We start from the raw sequence: 6,808 nt of genomic DNA, 5'->3' as shown, positions 1-6,808 counted from the left end.
ATTCAGATAAATTGAAATCATGTAACTTTTCTCATCATAATGCAATAAAAGTTTAAAAAAAAAAAGAGTTCCCACCTGCAACAGGGGCAGAACAGTTTTGCATGTCACTCACTCCTTCCAAGTAAGTGGGGTCCCGTGTGGAACAAGAATGTGTCTCCTCTCAACTATGTGAGTCCCAGTGGAGCCAGAGTTGTGCTATCAGGCAAAGGCTGTGGTGACCCAACTGGGCAGAAATGACAGTGTGCCGTGCACTCATTACTTATGCAGTTTCTGCACCCCACACTACACCCAAACAACATTTCCCAAAGGGTTAGAATTTAATTATTATCATTCTCAGAGCCCTGTCACTCTTGAGATGAAGAAAGAGAGCCCAGAGAGGGTGAAGAACTAACCTATGGGTGCACAGCTCCTGACAGTAGCAGTGCAGGAACCTGGACGGGGACACGTGGGTGAGGGTGGCTCACCCTGCCTCTAGAAAGCTCTCAGCAGAATGGAAGATACGAAGTGATATTAAATGAGACAATATTCAGAAAATGCTGGCAGAGTCGGGTCCAAGACTCTGGATACAAAGCCCCTCCCTTTATGTAACCTGCCCCTCCTCCTCTCTGGGTGCCCACACTCAGGCCTCTGACCTGGTTCTGGCTCACTCCATTGGGCCCAGTGCCTGGCTTGATGGGAGGGATAGGGGCTTTCAGAACCCAAGGGTTTAAAATAGCTGAAGTGGTCACAGCTGTTGGTGGATTGAGGGCCGGAGGTCTTGCACATTATGGCCACTCCTGCTGTTCCCCCGAAGCCTAGAAAATCCACATGGCATCTCTCAGTGCCTTTTGGGGAGTGCCAGCAAAGGCCAGGCTCAGATCTGACCAGTTCCCAGCGCTGACAATCCTGGACCACTCTAGTACGACTCCCGTCAAACGTGGGACCAGCGAGCCTGAGCCTGGGGGAGGGGCCTCCTCTGCCGGGTGCTCTGCTCTGTGGCGGGGTGGCTCGGTGCCTGGCTTTGGGGAGCCTGGCTGGAGGTGACTTAAAACATCTATGAGCCTGCCTTGACATGGGCAGTTCACCAAGGGTATCTATCATACAGGCAAGATGTTTTGTTAAAAATGTGTGATTACCGGGGAAAACTTGTAAAACGCATGACCACCCAGGACCTAGCAGCAAAGATCAACATGAACACTTTTTTTTTTTTCAGTAGACCCTCCCCTTTCCGGTGTGTGCACATGCGAATGAGGCTGTGCTCACCTGTGTGTGCATGTGTGGAGGTCAGAGGTCAGCATCAGGAGCTTTCTTCTATCACCTTCTACCTTAAGGGATTAATTTCACGTGGTATATGTATGAGTGTTTTGACTGCATCTGTGCACTACGTGTGTACCTGATGTCCTAGGAGGCCACAAGAGGGCATCAGCTCCCCTGGAACTGGAGTTATAGACAGCTGTGAGCCGCCACGGGGGTGCGGGTCCTCTTAACCACTGAGCTGAATCATCTCTGTGTCCCCAGCCTTTCCACCTTTTTATTTTATTTTATTTTATTTATTGTTTTGAGGCAAGGTCTCTCCAGGAACCTGGAACTCAACATTTTAGCAAGACTAGGGGCCCAGCAAGGCCACCCACCCGACACTCTGGGTAAAGTGAGCACTTTTCCATGCCTGAGTCTCATCTTGCAGGACCTCCTGCCCAGAGGCAATAGCCATGATACAGAACTCCTAGGCTGTGTACCAGGAACGGTTCTGACATTCTCCCACAGTTGAGCTCACTTCACTTCCACAAAGAACCCTGAGCAGTGGGCAGTACTCTCTCTCTCTCTCTCTCTCTCTCTCTCTCTCTCTCTCTCTCTCTCTCTCTCACACACACACACACACACACACACACACACGTGGGGAGGGGGCAGGAAAGAGGGGGGTTGAACAGAAGCCCCAATCCTTCCAGCTGAAAAGATGTGGACATTGGGTTTGGTAGACTCGGGGTCATGACTGACTCTGGTGCTCACTGTCTGGGGCCCTCTCTGTTTTTTCCTCTGTAAAGATAACTCCTGTCGCAGATGATAGAAGTGATGGACGACAACCTACCGTGGCCTGGCACACAGTCCAGGCCCACTAGCTCAGTTACGATCTCTGCAGATGGACACTGGCCTGAAGATTCCTCCAAAGGGGCTTCTCGATGGGCTATTTCCTCAGACAGTCGAAATGTCCACAGGACAGCCTGGCTCTGCCTTGTGACTTGGGCTCTATCTGAAGGTCATGGGAAGCCCCGGGAAGCTCTGGAGGATGGCGTGACCTCACTTGAGGAGACTCCCCAGGGGGACAGGAGTCCTGGCGGGTTGCAGACCAGAGTGGACTTGAGACAGAGGTGGCGGCTTTTCCCACTATGGCTGTGCCAGGGACCGGCAGGCCTGGCCTTGCCTCATTCCCTCACACCTGCCCTTTCCCCAGAAGAGTTCTGTTTCTTCTCTTCTCCCTGTGCACAGGTAACTGGCCCACTGGTGAACGAGGGGCAGTGGGGAGGGGTGGTATCGGCAAGGACTACGATGTCAGTGATGATGATGACGACGATGATGACAATGATGATGAAGAGGAAGAGGAGGAGGATGATGATGAAGGCACAATACTTGGTGGAGTGAGCCAAAATCTACAGTTCACCAGGCATCCACCACTAGAAGATACTTAAGGAAATGATCTAACAAAGGCTGGAAGAGGCGATGGCCACAAGGTGGCACCAGGTCCCCATTCTAGAGGCACAGGAGCCAGTGTTCTCGATGACTAAGCCTCCTGCAGCTGTCTGACCTCTTGCTCCCTAGGGCTTGGGTTGGGATTTAGGGATTCCTTTTGGGTCAGGTCAGGTCAGTGCTGGGTCACCCGGGTGAGACCTGCTCTCTTGGCCAGAGGAATGACGGAGAACCCGAGTGAGGGACCCAGTGACCTGGCTGCTGTCACACGGCACACAGAGCTTAGAGGCAGGGCCCATCACTATCACTTTAACTTGTTTCTCAATAATCCCGAGTCTTGGCTATTGATTTAGTATTTTAAAGTTTACTTATTTATTTATTTATTTTTAAATAATGTGTTTGTGTGTGGTTTACACACCTGTGTCTTTGTGTCTGGGTATCCATGGAGACAGAGGTGTCAATGTCATCTGATGTCATCGGCTGACGTACAAGTGGGAGATCATGCTTCAAGTGAAAGTGGCCGCATGGCCCAGTTGGATGAGAGGCAGTGTGGAGATAAAAGAACTTTCTGGAACAATTCTTGGAGACTTTGGCTGAATGCCATGGACACCGTGCACACATACACACACACACACTAACCCTTACCTACAACAGGAGGCTCTGGGAACCCAGGGAGCTCTGGCTAAGTCCATAAGAGGACAGTGGAAGGACTTCCAGAGAGCAGGAAAATAACGGGGATTCCTTCCTTGGGCCCAGGGGAGCAAAGCTTAACATCTATCAGGACTCAGCCTAGAGTCAGAAGTCAGAAGTGCCTGGGTTTTGAAGCCCCAGGGCTGACTGAGCTTTCCCATGCCTCAGCTTCCCCATTGATAAAGGTGAGTGGTGAAACCTGATGGCTACAAGAGTGAAGAGAGTGAGCATGCATACAGAAGTAGGTGACCCCTCTTTAACTCCGGCAGCTGTTGTTCCATGGACTTTGCGGGGTGCAGGTTTGGTTCCCTGGAGGCTTTTGTGATGAGAATAGATGGTCAGTTTCCTTTGGCTTTAAAAATAAATACGTTGTCAAAGCCACATTACCCACCCCTCCCCTTAAAAAACAAAAATTAACCTCTAAGCCAGTGGTTCTCAACATGTGGGTCGTGACCCCTTTAGGGTTTGCATATCAAATATTGTGTATATCATATACACTTACATTATGATTCATAACAGTAGCAAAATTCAATTATGAAGTAGCAACAAAGTAATTTTATGGCTGGGGGAGGGGTCACCACTGCGTGAGGAATCATATTAAAGGGCTGCAGCATTAGGAAGGTTGAGAATCCCTGCTTTGAAGCTGTGAGTTCAGGTTAAACATCATTTATGAACACCATCTGCTCCGCTCCCAGCTCCCAGGTAGTGAGGCACCCGAGGAGTCAGTTTCAGGCGGTGGGCAGGAAGAAGGGAGGCGGGAATGAGGTTCCTGCAGAGATGCTCTGCGCCCTCCCCTTGGCTACTGGACCACTGAAGCCGCAGCTCTGAGGAACTGGAAAGTCCTCCGAGTCTCCCACGGACACCTGAGGCCAGCCCGAGAAGGAAGGTACCCTCCAGGAAAGAGATTCTGGGAATCTCTTGGTTCTGACAGAAACACGTGGTTCTAGGCAGCTGCTTAGACCACCTACGGGAGAGACTGGAGCAGAGATAAGGATGGGCGGGTGATGGGCAGGGCCACACCCTGACGGAGACTGCTGTTATCCGCCTCTTACCCTCCATTTAAACCTGGACCTCTTGTCAGAGGTCCGAACCCAGAGGGTGGACTTTGGGGAGAGAGGGCCCTGGATAGCTGTGCTTCTCTGCTCCGTAGGGGGTGGAGGGCGGGGATAGGGCACACCAGGCTCTGGTCTTAACAGCTGCTACCCCCATCTCTTTCCCACGTAGTCCCATGCTTTCGTCTCTTCTCAGAACTTTGCACAGTAACGCCCACACATTGCTGTTTTCTTTGCCTTATGAAGACACTGTGTCCAGTACAACTTACTTTGTGTCCTTGTGTCCCGTACAATGGGCTTTTCTTTTGTTAATATGTATTTTGAAGTCCTGAGGGAGCCCTTAGATTAAGAACCTAAAAAGTCAAAGGAAAAAAAAAATTCCTTGAGACAGAGTCTCCCTAAATAGTCCTGGCTAGCCTGGAACTTGTAGACCAGACTGGCCTGGAACTCACCGAGAGCCACCTGCCTCTGTGTGTGTGTGTGTGTGTGTGTGTGTGTGTGTGTGTGTGTGTGTGTGTGTGTGTGTGCGCGCGCGCGCGCGCGCGCGCGCGTGCATGCATGCATGTACTTTTTTAAGAAAGGGATTCTCTATGTAATCCTGGCCATCCTAGACCAGGCTGGCCTTGAACTCAGAGGCCTGCCTCTGCTTCTTGAGTGCTGAGATTAAAGGCATGGGCCACTGCTGCCCTGCTTTTTTTCTTCTCCTGCTTTTAAAGGTATGCACCACCATGTCTGGCCTTTTCCCTCTTTTATGTTTAGTCACAGAGGAGGAAACAGACTCAGAGAGGGAGTGTACTCTATAAGGACATACAGCCAGAGCGCAGCAGACCCTGGCCTCAGACCCAGGTCCCCTTGTCTCTTGTGTTACACTCCCCGGCTCGAGGCTGGACTGTGGTGTGGACTAGGCTAACTTTTATCAACACCGCACCAAGCTAACAGTGAGCGCTCACTAAACATAGACATGCCACATTTCTCCTTCAGGCGTCCTTGACTTTGTCCCAAAGCAAAGGGTCTAAGCACTAAGTGGTCTGGATGATTGACACCTCTACCCCAGTGATGTCAGTTCTGGGCGGGAAACTATGGGCAGACTTCACGACACAAAGGGGTCATCTGATAGCAGAATCACCCAGTCCTCTTCTTGGAGTTCCCTTCCCAGCTGCACATTGTCCTTTCTCCCTGGGCTCGGGGCAGCTCTCTCACTACTGATCCTGCACTTAATATAGAGACTGTGCACCTGCTGTGACCACAGAGGGCTCAATTCTAGGGGCTCCTGTGGTGTCCTGTTTTTGATCCCTTCTGTACGTGGCTCTGGACCAAGTATGTCCTGATTACCTCCCCTCACTCTACAGCAGCCCTTAAAGGGATGCTTGTTCTCCTCATTTGTCGGATGCCAAGACTGAGGCGCTGAGGCGTGAACTGATATGCAGGCTTGAGGTGGCCTTGTGTGAGGGAGGCTGTGGCCAATGCTCAGGAGGATGAAGGACACAGCCTGGTTGTGTGGAGGAATGTGATCCTTTTTGAAGTGGCTTGTGTTGCGAAGGGGAGAACGAGGTTCCAGATGGGAAGAGGAGCCCTCGATGGTGTTTTGGGGGGTCAGGACAAGCTCCAAGTTAAGATGGACAAAGAGATGTGAGCCAGAGCCAGAGCTGGGGCCCATGTTCAGCTACCAAGAGGTAGGGAGCACATACGACCTGCTGGTACACCTGAAGATCAAGCAGGGAGAGGAGAGTGGGGTCCGGAAGGACTTCAGACCCCAGGTAAGAAGTGTGTCCTGGGGGGAGATGGCCCAGCTGCTAAGGGTGGGTACTGCTCTTGGAAAGGACACGAGTTCAGCTCCCAGCACCTGTGTCAGGTGGCTCACAACCGCCTAGAACTCCATTTCAAGGATCCGATACCCCTTTCAGATCACTGGAGTTCCTGTTCACACATGCATGCAACATGCACACACACACACACACACATACACACACACACACACACACACACACACACACACACACACACACACACACACACACACACACACACGAGTCAAAATAAAATAAACCTTAAAAGAAAAGGAGTGTCCCTGGCATTCAGATGTCCCCTCCTACCCAGCCTTCCAACATTCCCGTTGTCCCTCAAGACCCAGTTTAAAGAATTACACCATTCAAAGCCTGGCGTCGGCAGCACACACCTTTAATCCCAGCACTCAGGAGGCAGAGGCAAATGGACATCCAGGCCAGCCTGGTCTACAGAGCAAGTTTCAAAACCACGGGGGTTACACAAAGAAATCCTGTCTTGAAGCAAAACCAACCAATCAAACAAAACCAGAAACCAATTACAACATTTAAACATTTTCTTTCTTTTCTTTTCTTTCTTTCTTTCTTTCTTTCTTTCTTTCTTTCTTTCTTTCTTTCTTTCTT

This window comes from Mastomys coucha, unplaced genomic scaffold (assembly GCF_008632895.1).
Source record: "Mastomys coucha isolate ucsf_1 unplaced genomic scaffold, UCSF_Mcou_1 pScaffold18, whole genome shotgun sequence".
Classification (NCBI taxonomy): domain Eukaryota; kingdom Metazoa; phylum Chordata; class Mammalia; order Rodentia; family Muridae; genus Mastomys; species Mastomys coucha.
Note: the sequence above shows the minus strand (reverse complement) of the source record.